The following is a 16588-nucleotide window of genomic DNA, read 5'->3' on the forward strand; positions in this document are numbered from 1 at the left end:
TGGTTAAGTAACTAAGATAAACACAGCAGAATTTGCAACATTTCTTATGATGTTTGACATTTGGTTGTTTCATATCAGTCCAGATTCTCAGGGGGCTATCTGTATATGTGCATAAGACAGAGGAAAATGTACACTAATATGTATATTTAATTTTTTGAACATTATTATACTTCTCTCAAATTTCTAGAATTAAAGTATATAACTTAAAATTTATATTAAAAAAAAATCCAAAATGTTGACATACCTCATTATAAGTAAAATGCAAACACAAGTGACATGTGAAGGTGAGGGTGTGGTATATAATTGGGAGAAAAATAAGTAAGAGAGATAATGGAAGAGACTGCAAGAAGTAGAGTGGAGCACTAAACAGTGAAGTGGATGGATTTTATAAGAAGTGAACTTTTATTTCAGATCTATAAATGATGTCATTTTTGCCTTCATAAAAAGAACTTCGTGATTCAGGGAAAATCCCCATGTCTTAATCTTTTCAAGTTAAAATAAGCTAAAACATGTAAAATATTTCACTCTTTTCATGTGCCAGATGATATGGTACACACTGAAGATACAAAATATAGAAAGTAATTAAGAATCAAAACCAACCTTATTTCTGTCCTTAGTTTCAACCATTTTGCGTTTGGACATCCAGTCTGCATGTGTGTGAAATAGCACTGTGCCTCAGCAAAAATAATCTAGAGCTTTCACCATAAAATGTTTGCTTCTGGAAGTTAAAATTATAAAACAATTTTAAAAATTGCTTGTAAAGACAAATAGCTTTCTCATCAAGAAAAGTTTTCAAGACCTCATTTGTATGTGTATACCAATTTGAAGGTATTATGCCATAAGCCCTACCCAAGTTCAATCAGTTCCATACGTTACTAGACACCCCAAAAGCCAATCAACCAACCTATGACCTAAAGCACTGTGTCTATCATCCTCTGTTCTCCTCCTCTAAAATTCTAAGACTCAGTCAAAGTGGTGTTCTTTCTTACTGCATTAAATCCGATAAGCATAGCTCTACCACACACGTGTGTGTGTGTGTGTGTGTGTGTGTATGTGTGGTAGCTAAGGTGAGTCAACTGCTAACAAATTGTTTCTACCTTTATGAAACTCATAGTCAAAAACATATGACACTTAACTACATGCAGCTTTTTTTAAAAGATTTATTTATTTATGCATACATGAGCTGGGGTATAGGCCAGAGATGTGGGAGTGAGAAGATTCACCAGAGACACAGTGGAGAACAGAACAGGCAGACCAACTGAAATACATTGCTGAGGGGAGCAGTGGGTGAGACAGGAGAGGACTGCCTTGCCATGTGGGTTGCTCCCTGGCTGGCCAGGGATCAGACTTGTCCTGCAGAGGCTATAGATAACTTCATAGTGCAGTGCTTAACACATTGTGCCACCAGTGAGGCCCATAGATGCAGTTTATCAGAGGTAAAGTGATGTAAAATTTTATCCAATGTTGTCCATCTATTATGATTCTCAGTTTTTTCCATATCCACTCACTCATTCAACCATTTTAAATAGAAGTTATGTAAATTTGAAACATAATATATGGATGGGATTATAGCTAAGTCACATACATATGAAAAAATGCATTCTCTATATTCAAAGATATTACAGCCTGCTAGAGAGCAAATATATACTCAATTGTAAGAAGAAATAGCAATAATATTTACAATTCAGTGTGCAGAAATAGAAATATAGAATGAACAGTGATTCTATGGAGAATGTCTATGCTTGCCTAGAAAAATCATGCAAAATGTCATGGAAAGTCTGTAAGTCACTATGTAAAAATGTATGTGAAGAGGGAGAAATGACTTGTGCAAAAGATCTAAGTGAGCACATTAAGTTAAAAATCCATAACTGTCTAATATTGTTGGACAATATGTATAAAATGTGTGCATGCAATAGACTTTGAAAGATATTTTATTCGGTGTTAGAAAGTTTCTCCAATACTTTTTAAATAATATCAATTACAGGATATGGGAAAAATTACTTCCTTTGCATGTTAGTCCTATTTCTCAGGTAGTACTTGGCAGTATGATTAATTAAAGTATTAGAAATATAGGTAGAGTGACTAACTCAAATGCTATTGCAACAATTCAGAGCACCATGAAGACAGTCTGACTTCCTTATAAAAGGCAAGGGATAGAACAAAAAAACACTGAGGGATTTGAATTAAGACAGTGTAAAAATCGATGAATCATTAAGACGAAGATGGTCAAAGTGAAGAATCTATTTTCAGATCACTATCAATAAATGGTTGGTTGATGATTATTGTGCTATTTAGCCAAGCTACTGATAATGAAAGATTAGCTTTATAATATATTAGTGTTAAAACATTTCTGAACTCATTATGGACATATCAATCTCATTTGATAAGTCAGTAATATTGATCCACTCAACCACATGCAGTTTTCTTTATTTAACTGACTATGTAGAAACTGATGGCCAAGCAGAAGGTAGTTGATAATGATGAAGAAAAATGGTGGCTATAAAAGTACTTAATATAATCCATAGGTGCTTTTTGTATACATCAATGCCAGCAACTGCCCAGTGTCAATCAGATCTTGAACTTAAACCTATTGAAAAGATAATAAATAAAATAATCTAACCCATGATGTCTACTATATTAAATTTTATTAGCTATTTTGTCATGCTGTTCTGTATGAGGGGGCATTGAGAGTTAAGGGAATCATTTTCACCCCTGCCTTCTAGTAGAAATATGCCCCTGATAATGGCTGAATCAAGTGTAGCTTAAAAATAGAAAACTTGTGGATTTTTATAGGAAAGTGGGTGATTTTAAGAATAGTACATTGAAGTTAAAACATAATGGGTTTACTGTGAATGCCAGTGAATTGAGACATATAGGAAATCTATGAGGTATTTCCCTATATAATATTTTTATAGTAAGTATGTTTAATTAAAGCATCCGTATATATAAACAAGTTTTCAGTACTCCTGCAGACCTCATTCATTTTTCCTTAAGCAAATGACCCATTAATTCCTAATCCTAAATTAATTCCTAATTCCTAAAATCTTTGTTGTGGAATATTGAGGAAGTATTTTTATCATGCTTCTTCTAGATAGGTTTACCATAAATTGTTAACACGTAATAGACTCTTTTTGGTAACAGGAATTCTAGCTGTTTAATAAATGGCAAGGAATTATAAAACTATTAGAAATATTAAAGAAACTGTTTTTACTTTACTATAATGTATGGTTTAAAAGTCATATTATGTATCAAAGTCTTTTTTTTTTTAAGATTTATTTATTTATTTATACAAGCACTGGGTACAGTCAGAAGCAGGGGAGGGTGAGAGAATTCACCAGAGCCAGAGCGGGGAGCAGAGCAGGCAGAAGGACCGAAGTACATTGCTGAGGGGAGCAGCGGGCAGCAGGAGAGGTCTGCGCGCCATGTGGGACCCTCCTCCCGTGGCCGGGGAGCAGCCAGGAATCGAACCGGCACTGCAGAGGCTGTGGCCAGCTTCGCAACCCAGCACTCAACCGCTGCGCCACCAGGGAGGCCCTCAAAGTCTTAATATATCTGTTCTTTTAGCAATATAAGTATACTCTACTCTGTGTTAAAATTTAGATTTTTTTATTACTAAGGTTTGGTATGGCCAACAGATTAGGAAGCTATTGCCACTGATAAGATAGTTTGTTACTCAGAGTTCCCCAGAGGAAAGGCATGCACACCACTCAGGACCATACAGATGAGCAAGGGGGTAGGTTAGGAGCCAGGGGAAGTAGAAGGAAAGCATGAAAGCATGGGTAAGAGACTTTATAATGGTTTCTGTTTCTATGGAAGTGATAGGACAAGGAAAGGTAAGCAATATTAAGGTGGTTAATTGGAACAGTTTCGGTGGGCACTGCAGCAGAGTGGTTCTCTCATTATTTAGTACCTGGTCTTGGCTGATTAGCGGCAGAGATATAGCAGCAGAGATCAGTATTATTGACATCAAATGAATGTAAGAAAATTGTGAGAGTCTGATAAAGTTGGTGGTTGATGTACAGGCTGATGATTGATTGGTTTGTTTATGAAAGACATGTTTAAAGGTGAGTTCTTGACCATCTCTTAGAATTGGGTAGGCCTGGGAGAACTCTCCTTAAAGTAAGCAAAGCTCCAGATGGCAAAGTTTCAGGAATATAGAAAATAAGAAGAAATGATTAATAGTCAGTAGCAAAAATTTTATTCACCCCAAATTGGAAAAAAATAATCACTTGAATTTTCACTTATAATATGCCCCAATTGGTAAATCTTACCCAATTTGTAAGTCTCTTGCCAGCAAGAGACTTCTGTGCTGGCATTACTCTTGTTGCTAAAGCTGAGAAAGACAAAATTATCTTTTGATTGTGTTTTCTAAAACTTAATACAATGCATCATGAATTAAAAAAAAAGATATTTAAGATAAAGGAGTATTATTATTATTCTTTGTCTAGTGGGATAAGAACATAGACTGGTGTTTAAAATCATCAGGAAAATGAATAACTATAAGAAAGTGAAAATCAAAATCAACAAAAAACTATGAACCAGAGACACTTTTAGGGAGGCGGGGGCAGGAGGGGAGGGATTGGGGTCAGAATGGGGGGGCTGCAATTGTATGGGGAATATAACAATAAAATTTATAAAAAAAAATAAGAAAAAAAAAAAGATTATGTCATCTGCAAACAAGGACAATTTTATGTATTCTTTTCCAATTTGGATACCTTAAATTTCTATACTATTTTGAATAAAAGTAGCAAGAGTGGGAAAAAAAAAATATTCCCTGGCTATCTGGAAACAGAAAAAAAATAATAATAAAAAAAAATAAAATCATCTGGGAGAAAGAAAATTTAGAATGGAATTCAGTTTGCTCCTTTTGTCTTCAAGCAAAGTAACGTGCAACTTATTTACAGCAAATGGAAATCCATTTCACTCTTAAGAAGGTAATAACTATATATGATAGATTTCTTGTAGAAGACAATGTGAGGCTGCCTTTCTCTTCCTTTCATAGTGTACATGTATTGATTTAAACCTGCAAGATAAACAGTCTTGCAGTAGATCAAATGTTTGTGCCCCCCCCAAAAAACTGATATGTTGAAACTTAATCACCAATGTGAAGGCTCTAGAAGGTAATGGTTTGGGGGGTGACTAGGTCATGAGGACTCTGTCCTCATGATGGGATTAGGGGGCTTATAAAATGACCCTGACAGAATCCTTGATCCCTTCTACAGAGTAGTGTATATCCTGAGAGTTAGCTTTTCTCTTTCTAATGCAAGTGCCTGCTTAAACTTTGATGCACAGGCATCAAAGAGAGCTAGCTGGAATAAACTAGTTGTTAATCATAAAGCTAGATAAAGAGCTAGAGGGCCTCTCCTTTCTGAGTTGATTTGTTTTACAGACCCTTGTTGATCTAGATAGCAAGTAATTTGGGGCCACTTGTGTTTTTTCAATTTGCTTTCTTCCTCTTCCCACACTTTAAATTCCTGCTTTTGTATTTTAAATTCAACAATTAAGAGTAAGCCCAACAAAATCTAGCCCCCAACCCTTGACCCAATAAAATCAGTATTTTAGAATCTTTCTCCCTCACTTTCTGTCCCCACTATATGAAGGGTATGAAATTTCCAGGTCTTATGAATAATAAATTTATTTTTTTCAGTATGTTAATTATTATTGCTGAATGGCATCTTGCAATTAGAACCACAAGGACCAGTCTAACCACAATATTGGTTGATTATAGGGTAAAATTGGCACAAAGCAGTCATATACTGAATCTTTCAGTGCCTTGATCTTGAACTTCCCAGACTAGAGAAGTTTGAGAAGCAAACATTTATTGTTTATAAGAGTAGTATGAGATCTTTTACTCAATGTTCAGATTTAGAGTTTATAGAATTGTTTTTATATCTTGAAAATAACATTTCATTTTTGCAATGAATTGTGTTTGTATCTATCTAGTACATTTTTGGCATTCCCAACAAAAAAGTAGAAATGTACTTTTTTACTTTACAACTACACACACACATGTATGTACTGTGTGTGTGTGCATATAGGTTTGATTGACAAAAAAAATCTGTACATGGTTAGTATATATATAATTGGAAGTATTTGAATATACAAATACATCCATAATACCATAATTAAAATTCAGGTAATAATATATTTATCATTTTTAGAAGTTCCCTTGTGTATCTTTGCTTTTTTCCTTTATTTTTTCTGAATAGAACACCTAACATGAAATCTTCCCTAAAAACAAATTTTGAAGTGCACAATTCTGTATTTTTAACAACAGGCACTATGTTGTATCAATAGACCATCTGCTATAGCCCTTTTATGAACTGTATTTCAAACCAAGAATGTGGCTTTTGCCTTTAAAGGAATCAAAATATATATAAGCATTTAGCTACTCAGTAAGTGTCTGATAAATTTCAAAATATATTAGTTTTATCTCAGTTACTGTGGGTATAAAATGATTAATATTCATTGCAAGATCTACAATTAGCCTTATAAAACTAGGAGATCACTTTTACAATGCACTTTTCAATCTGGCTGTTACTGAGATAAGAATAATAAGAGTTGTAGGATTTTCAGATCACAATTATATATCTTAAAGTACACATTATAGCTTAATCCTGAAGTTAATTAATAAATTGGTTGAAATAGCAGTTTGATTAAAATCTCAGATGTGCTAATTTGCTTTCCTACTGCCCTTTAATTAAGACATTAATAGAGTCTTCAACTACTGCAATTTTTTCCTTGTCTTAAATATTTGTGCTTCTGTGCTTAACTTTCAAAGCTCCTTCAAGTCACAAAAGCACAAGGATGATCACTCTTAGAAATTAAGTAAATCATAGAGAAAATAACCATCTTTTTTTCCCTCAATTGGATAAACAAGCACTGTATGCTTTTAAAATATTTGAGATTTGTTGTAAAATAGGTATCTTTCTCCATTTTATGGTGTACTTTTTTCATTGATTTGTAGAAATATTATTTTGGTTAATGATAGAGCATTGTATGGACATAAATTTTCTACTTAAACTATGTGTACTAAATAGAATTTTAATATCAAAATACTTAGCATTCAAATTTATTTTGATGAAATTTTAATTTTTTAAGAAAAATATGTGACTGTCTCATTTTGAGATGAACTATTTTTTGAGCTTTTACTTACTATCAGTTATTTTTGAAAGTGCTTTACATAAAATGTACTATTTACTACTCCAGTGACAGAATTCAGTTATTTCTGCTGCTATCCATATTTTACAGATAATACAGTTAATAATTATAGATATGAAGTAAAGTGTGTAATGATAACAGGCTTATAAATGGTAGAAATAGAACTAAAAGGGAGGTCTGTTTGATTCCAAAATCTGTGGTCATTAAATGCTTAGTTGCTTGACTTAATTGACTTATTATTATTATTTTTTAAAGATTTATTTATTTATTTATATAAGAACCAGGGTACAGGCCAGATTTGTGGGAGGGTGAGAGGATTCACCAGAGACAGAGCAGGGAACAGAACAGGCAGACTGACAAAATACACTGTTGAAGGGATTAGCGGGCATGACAGGAGAAGTCTGCCATGACATGTGGGACCCTTGCAGGCCGGCCAGGATTGAACTGGCGCTGCAGAGACTGCAGACAGCTTCACAGTATGGTGCTCAACCGCCTGCACCACCAGGGGAGGCCCAATTGACTTATTAACTGTACTAGCATTTGTATGTGCAAGACAAAAGTATACATATTAAATCTGTGGTGTGTGGTATCATGAATGTTTTTAACCAATTTATAAACACAAAGATTATTGTTATCTTATTTTAATTATAAATAATGAAGGTTTGATTTTGTTTTGTGGTCAATCATGCCTTCACTTTGTAGAAATTTATTATCCTCTCAAATTTTTACCAAACAAACAAATGAGTATATAGACTCAGTCTGAGACTTTTACCTTTTTCGATAATTAGATAACCACCCATTTTAAATATTTGGAGCAAAAATCCAAGCCTGGATTTGATTGTCATCCAAAACAACTCCTTTCCCGTCTACCCTCAAAAGTGTTCTTTTAGAGAATAATCAAGTGTGTTGCTAGGAAACATGTCTAAGATTGATTCAGGAAATGATAAGAATGCTGTGAAAATATGTGTTATGCCACATATTGGAAAGCACCAAAGCACTGCAAAAAAAAAAAAAAAAATTCCAGCTTAGTTTAGAAGTGTGCAAATTAATAATGATTCAAAGTTTGGAGAGTTACAACTAAAATGACATTCTAGCATATTCAATGATTCAAAATAGAAAAAGTTTATCTGATAATATATAAAATAGATACTGGAATTATAATAGATAATTATCAATTATAATTGGCTCATGGTTAAAAAATGAAAAAAAATATGATTGTATATTTAAACATTATGTATATAATATAGGAAGTTAGGTGTAAGAGATGTGCTAAAAGTTATTCTTCATATACATATAAATGAGCTCATTGCTTTGCTAGTGCTATAAGAAATAAAAAGAAATTGAAGAGCAACTTTCAACTACTTTGTCAAGGAAAATATGCTTCAATTCATTTGTACCACAGATTTTTTTTTTTCCCCACAGATATTCAAAGCTTATAAAATTGCAAGGTAATGGGCCTCCCCTGTGGCACAGCAGGTTGAGGGCAGCTCTGTGAAGCTGTCTGCAGCCTCTGCAGCAAGGTTTCAATTCCTGGCTGGCCAGGGAGATTCCCACATGGTGCGGCAGACCTCTCCTGCCTCACCCTCTGCTCCCTTCAGCATGTCTTTTGTCTGTCTGCCTGTTCTGCTCCGCTCTGCTCCACTCTCTGTCTCTGGTGAGTCCTCTCACCCTCCCATGCCTCTGGCCTGTACCCACACAGTTCTTGTATAAAAATAAATAAATCTTAAAAATAAACACATAAAATAAAATTGCAAGGTAATGTGTCACATAGAAATTGTTAGATAATTCAAATCCCACCATCACTTAGGTTTGGGGAACTAGTGGAAGGAACTTTGTAAAATAATACTAATGTTCAACTTGAAGAAAAAAATGTTGGAAATGACAGTATATTGAAAACATACTAAATAAGAAATGGCTTGTGTTTCTAGACAGTCAACTCATGCAATAATTAAAATAGAAATAACACAGATCTAAAGAATATTAGAACAAAAATATATTACATACATAAAATATGTAGTATATATACAGTTTAATTTTTTTAAAAGATTTATTTATTTATTTCTATAAGCACTGGGTACAGTCAGAAGTGCGGGAGGGTGAGAGAATTCACCAGAGCGGGGAACAGAACTGGCAGACTGATGAAACACACTGCTGAGGGGAGCAGCGGGCACGGCAGAGGAAGTCTGTTGCACCATGTGGGACCCTCACTGGCGGCCAGGGATCAAACTGGCGCTGCAGATGCTGCGGGCAGCTTTGCAGCCCAGCACTCAACCACTGCTCCACCAGGGGAGGCCCTAAAGTTTAAAATTTTTAATAAAGAAATAATTCACACCCAAAAAATAAGTCATAGATCCTTTAACTTATCATTTAATCAATATTTAAATACTAAGGCACATAAATGAAAAAATAATTTTATCTATAATGCACATCAGTCGTTTGGCTACTATAACTGTCGAAAACAAAGTATAAATGAAATAATAATGGTAAAATTTTTCTTTTCATTTTTTGCATGTAGGAATGCAACATATTTTTGTATTTTTTTATTGTTTCTTATAGTGTTTTAGCAATTCTTTAAGGTTTTCTACATAAATCACCATGTCATCTGAAGTAGTGATAATTTCACTTCTTTTCCAGTTTGGATTAATTTTATGTTTCTCTCTTGCATAATTGCTTTAAGCTAGGACTTCCAATAGTATATTGAACAGTAGTGAAAAAAGTGAAATATTCATCATAACTGATCTTAGAGTAGGAATTTTCAGTTTTTCAACATTGAGTATGATGCTACCTATGGATTTGTCTTTTATGATCTTTATTATGTTGAGGTGCACTTCTCATATTCCCATTTTACTGTGAGTTTTTACCATAAATGGATGCTGAATCTTGTCAAATGCCTTCTCTCCATCTATTAAGGTGAAATAATATGTGAAAATATTTTGTCCTTCCTTTTGTTGATGAGGAGAATTATATTGATTGATTTTGGGATGTTAAAACATCCTTGCATTCCTGGACTAAATCACACTGCGTCATGATCTATGATCCTTTTAATGTATTGTTTGATTCAGTGTGATGGTATTTTGTTGAGGATATTTGCCACTAGATTCATCAAGGATATTGGTTGGTAATTTTCCTTTTGTGTGATGTATCTGTCTGTTTTTTGGTTGGTGTATTCTTAACCTCATAAAATATGATTGGAGACATTCCCATTTGCAAATATTTTGGAAGATTTTGATAAATAGGTATTAGTTTGTCTTTGAAGGCTTGGTAAAACTGATTAGCAAATTAATTAGAATGCATTAGTAAATTAAAACTCATTAGTCAAACCAAAATAAAAATCTAGAACACGATCCCACTTATAGTAGCATCAAAAGTGTTACATAACTAGTAATAAACCTAACAAATGAGGTGAAATGCTTATTCAATCAACACTGTAAGATATTCAAACAAGAAAGAAGACACAAAGAAATGGTAAGATATACTGGGCTCATGGATTGGAAGAATTACCATCGCTTAAATATCCATCCTACCCAAAGCAATATAATAATTCAATGAAATCCCTATCAAAAGAAATAGAATAGGGCCTCCCCAGTGGCGCAGCGGTTGAGCGCTGGGTTGCGAAGCTGCCCGCGGCCTCTGTGGCGCCGGTTCGATCCCCGGCTGCTCCCCGGCCACCGGAGGAGGGTCCCACATGGTGCGCAGGCCTCTCCTGCCGCCCACTGCTCCCCTCAGCAGTGTACTTCGGTCCTTCTACCTGCTCTGCTCCCCGCTCTAGCTCTGGTGAATTCTCTCACCCTCCCACGCTTCTGACTGTACCCAATGCTTGTATAAACAAAACAAACAAACAAATAAATAAATAAATAAAAAAGAAATAGAATAAACATAATTGGAATTTATATGGGACCACAAAAGACTCAGAATTGCCAAAATATTCTTGATTACTTTGACAAAAAATGTAGACAAAAAAGAAGAGGAATGGTGGTATCACATTCCTAGACTTCAGAGACTAATCAAAAAAGTAAGATACTGGAATTAAAGGAGAATCACAGATCAGTGGAATACCATTGAGTGCACAGAAATACACCCACTTTTTCTTTTTAATTGACAGTTAATCAAGAGTTTACAATGGAGGAAGGAAAGTCTCTTCAAAAACAGTGCTGGGAAAACTAGCTAGCCACATGAATAAAAATGAAACTAGACCACTCTCTTACACCATACACAATAAACTCAAAATCAGCTAAAGACTTGGCAAGATGTAAGGCAAGAAACCATACAAATAGACAAAAATGGGAAAAACACTCTGAAAGATTGACTTCAATGATGTCTTTGGGGACTTGACTCCAACTGAGAGGAGAACAAAGCCAAAAATAAACAAATGGGACTACATCAAGCTAAAAAGCTTCAATACAGTGAAAAAAATAAAAACAAAAGAAAAAAACTATTATTAAGAGGAAAAGCCACTCTGCTGAATGGGTGAAAATATTTGTACACTATATGTCTGACAAGGGACTAGAATCCAATCTACAAAGAACTCATACAACTGAACAAAAAGAAAACAAGCACCCAATCAAAAAATGGGCAGAAGAACTCAATGGACACATCTCTAAAGAAGACATACAAATGTTCAAAAGGCACATGTAAAAATATCACTGTCTCTTATCATCAGGGAAATACAAGTCCGAATGAAAATGAGATGCACCTCACTCTCGTGTATAACCTGTATCTAAACAAGCAGAAATAACCAATGTTGGGAAGGACTTAGAGAAAGAGGAACTCTTGTATATTGTTGGTTGGAATATAGACAGCTACAGTCCCTATGGAAAACAGTATGGATGTTTATCAAAGTATTAAAAATAGATATAACCCAGCAATTCCACTAGTAGTTTTGAGGAAAAAAGGGGAGAGCCGGCTCAAAGATCTAGAGTCAAAGATGGAGGGTAAAGGATCATGGGTGGTGGGTTTGATGTGGTGACATACTTCAAGGAGGTATGACCCACTCCTAAGTCATAGACAAGACTGTAAACCCATGTTACCTCAATTAAAAAATAGTATTTGCATCTACATGTTAAGGTCTGAATCTAACCAATGAAATACCAATATTGACAATTTTTTCTAATGCTTTTCTAAACAAGAAACAAAGTTTCCCAAGACATTGTTGCTATAATGATGAAACTAGTATTCATAAGGTCCAGGTGTCTGAATCTTAAAATAACATACATGATCTTACATTTTCCTAGATTTGTCTTCTACATGTATTCCTCTCCAGTTTCTGCTTGTACTATTATTTCCCACTTTGATTGTGTAATTCATGGTATATAATATTATTTCTTTGTTATTTCACAATCAGTCTTTTCTAAGAGAAAATACATGTTCTCTTAAAGATTCATCACCATATTTATACTAAATAGTTGTAAAAAGACATCATATATTTTCAGCCACATTTTCATGCTGAGGAATTGTAGACTCAGTGTGATTAGAGATGTAAAGTGTACCTAAGAAAAAAAATCTTAGAAAAAGTGAATTTTGGAGGAATTTGTGGGCCATCTCTATAGAATCTTAAAAAGATTATATAAATGCCCATCACCTTCCACGGGTTTTCCTTAGAATTGACGACTCACAGTAAGCAGTGTGTTAACTCATATTTAGTGATACACTCTTCTATGTCCTTGTTCATTTGATACAAAAATAAGCATTTCTACATGTCCTACTATAATTAAAATATCACAAATCTCTGTTAATAAAATTGTATGTTGGAATATCATATAATGAAGAAATGGGTAATTAAAAGTCACTGAATCTCATACCTTGGATTTAATTTCATTGATAGCAATTTTAAGGTAAGAACAGGTGTTAAATTCAGATTTTCTTCTCTCTACTAAATTTTATGGGCAGTTTATAAATGCTAAACATCAAAAATGATATTTTACCAGCAATAGGGATAGCAAAAACGCTACTTGATAGAGCCAAAAAAAAAAAAAACATAATTAGGTAAGAAAGCCTGTTCTGCTTTATAAAATCAGACCTGGAAGGAAGAAACAGCCTGAATTATAGGTGATTTTGAAAATTAAAGTTTTTGACAGGTAGATGGGGGAGGATTAGGAGTTACAAAAACATTGAGAAATGATGTTCAGAAATTTTGTATACACTTTAAAAAAAAAAAAAAAAGCCATACTGAACTCTAGGGTATGAGCACCTAAAATTGATAGAAGCACTGGAACACACATTGGTGAGAAAAAAAGGGGTGGGGAACAAATTGTACTGACTGATCTCTGAGAGGAAAACCATATCTGATTGATGTAATTAAATTTTTCCCCTCCCCTCTAATAAGAGTCTTGAGCATATTACCTTTAGAAACATTGAATTCCAGATCCTTCTCATTTATTAATGTAAAATAGATATATAGCTAAAACTCATTATGCCATGTTTAGATGCATGGTGTTGTAAGAATCTGACTCCTACCTGGTCGTATTTAAATTGAAAAACTGTGTATTAAGTATATTTTAGTTTGTCTACAACAGTTTCCCTAGAAGGGACATAGAACAAAAGTTTTCGCATCCACCTAACTCTTGGGATTGAGGACAATTATTGAAACTAATGTTTACAGTGTGTTGATTCAACCCCCACTCTTACCTGACTTCTGTTTTGTTCCCTAAGATCTGGTTACTACCCTTACACTGTGCGGTCTTTCTGTTACATTTCATTAAGGTAACTATTATTTGTTACCTTTTGATTATACAACATAAAGTAAAATTCCTGAGTATGATATCAAAAGTCTCCCATAAGTTATTCATAGAGTTCCTATCTACAGTTGCACACTTATTTCCCCTCTAGTTTGTTTGCTTTGTGTTCTAGAAAAAAACAATTCTTATCTATTGCTGGAGTCATGCTATTTCCATGGCAAGGAGAGAACAGTTTTTCCTTATGCCCCTTCCCCGGCCTCCTCATTCATTAGCTTCCATTTGTAAACAGCAACTCCTTGTCAAGGTCAAGGTCAAAGATTTAGTTTAAATGTTATCTTCTCTCGGGAGCCTTTGCTGATTTGTCCTATAAAACTTTGGTGTATCATCCATATGTGTAGTGCCTCCTTTCCAAATTTTACTTCAGCATTTTATCAATATCCTATTTTTATTGAGTTATAGAAAGAACACTTATTTTTTTATTTTATCTTATATGACTAGAGCCCAGCTTACTACAGGTTCATCAGAACTTTGTTGCCTGGATATATAAAGGAAACTCAACATTTATGAAAATCCTGGCAACTTTTTTCTCACATTTTATCACACTAATTTAAACATCATAATTTTATTGATTTTAAAACTAAATAAATTTCAGCTACAGATTTTTTTGTCTGAAACACAGCAACTCTTCTCTATTGCAAATTATAACTATAGTTATACCCCTATTTAGACTATTAAAGGACCACAATTATTTGCTAATCAAGATATAGTTAACCAGATTTTTCTTTCTCACCTGAAATTTGTTCAGAAACTAACATTTCTAACTTTCAATGTCAGACAACTCTTCTTTAATCAAATTTCACTTAGAGTCAATTTACTTTAAATATATACTTCACTCTATCCATCTAGTGTTAAAATTAATTTGATGAGAGATACAAATATCACATATTAATTTATACTTTCTAGGGATTGATAACTCAGGCTATCATATCTTTTCCATTGAATTATTTAAACAAATATAAACTAGAATGACTCCACCTCTCAACTCAACTCTTCTGTAGAGGTCCTGTAGTTCTTTAATTAAACTCTTGTGTGGGAAGATTTTGAAGACATACTTTGTTATGGTAATTTCAAGTTCTCCATGTTTAATAAATGCTGTCCTAAAATGAAGCAGTTATAACCTAATGTACTGTTCTAATGCATAGTATTAATGCTTTTGTTTCTCCACTTGAAAATATATAGATAGCATATTATTTGTAAAATGTGCTTGAGATATTCTTCTGATCTACTTGATTCTTAACTCTTATTGTCCCCGGTGAGAAATTCAGAGTAGTTGGATTTTGCTTATCCAAGGTATCTGTTGCAAATATCAACTGTCATTTTTGTAATTTCAATTGGAATTTTACCTTTAATTTTTCTTTGCGTGGGTCTTTGTTTCCCAAATACCAGTGAGAAATTGCTTATGATAACATATTTTAGCCCTATTTTGTATATCCCTTATATATTATCTGATTACTGTTTTTAAAAATGTATTCTCAGAGAATTTCCTTCCCCAAGGCACCTGTGTACCATCATCACAGTCTCCTGTTCTTCCTCCTTCCAACCCTCTGATCCCTCTCCTCCTCCCCTGCAGGATGTCTCTGATTTGTAATTGTCTGTTTTTGCTTTGTTGTGTTTTGTACTGTTATTGTATTTTTTTACACTGATGTCTTATTTAGTTCCCCTATATTCCTGCTATAAGTGAAACCATCTGATACTGTCTTTTTCCTTTCACCTAAGGGGGTGGGGGAAGCAAATATTGTTTAAAAAAAATTAAAAAATAAAAACTATTTGGCATTTCAGCAAAGGATACTCAGCACTGACAAATGAATAACATTTTGAAATATGTCTCTTTTTCACTTTCATCTTACTCATAGGTATAAATTAAAAAATAATCAACCAACATTTTTGTTGGAATGTTGCTTGTTTATCATTTGCAACCATAGGTTGACAATAGATACAAGAATTCAGCAAAAATCAACAAAATCATTTTGTGCTTTTAGAAATTAAAACATAAATTCTAAAAAAAAGTTATTATCACCCCTTTTTAAGTTATGTTATGGTTCTATTAACTGATCCAAAAACTGTGATAACTTAACTTTGGCAACCATAATTCCATATTGACTTATACTTATAGTGTAATAAAATAAGACATAGTTTTTACAATGAATAACAACTGTTTTGAAATATAGACTGTAATTAATCAAGGAAAGCATCCATTATATTGAGTATGCTCTTAGAGGATAGCAAAGTGTTTTTTTTTTTTTTAAGATCAATTATTGACTTATTCATTAGCCACATTTGGGGTATCATTTCTGTGTGCATTGAAGAAGGTTTTCTTTTGAAAGTGGTTAAATAGCTAAATCAGATCCTTAAATAAAAGCATTTAATTATTCAAGAAGAAGCTTTTATTTTGCTGTGTATTATCTAGCTCACTCTCTATAATCAAATAGAGATATAGGTGACATTTAGTATTCTGGATAAGAATAGAGTTGCTTATATTCAATATGGTACACTCTGTAAATTATTTCTCATAGTGCTTACATTATAGAAAACACTAGTGAAAAAGTTTCCAATAGGAGAGAAAAAATAGCAGTTCTGGAATGGTAGGTTATTGAAAAAGAGACCCAGTAGCAATGCTGAAACATTAAAGTCAATCTTAACATACAAGGAAGAATTGATTTATTTTATTGTTTTTTGTTTTGTTTTGAGAAGAC

This window comes from Talpa europaea (assembly GCF_964194135.1).
Source record: "Talpa europaea genome assembly, chromosome: 1".
Classification (NCBI taxonomy): Eukaryota; Metazoa; Chordata; class Mammalia; order Eulipotyphla; family Talpidae; genus Talpa; species Talpa europaea.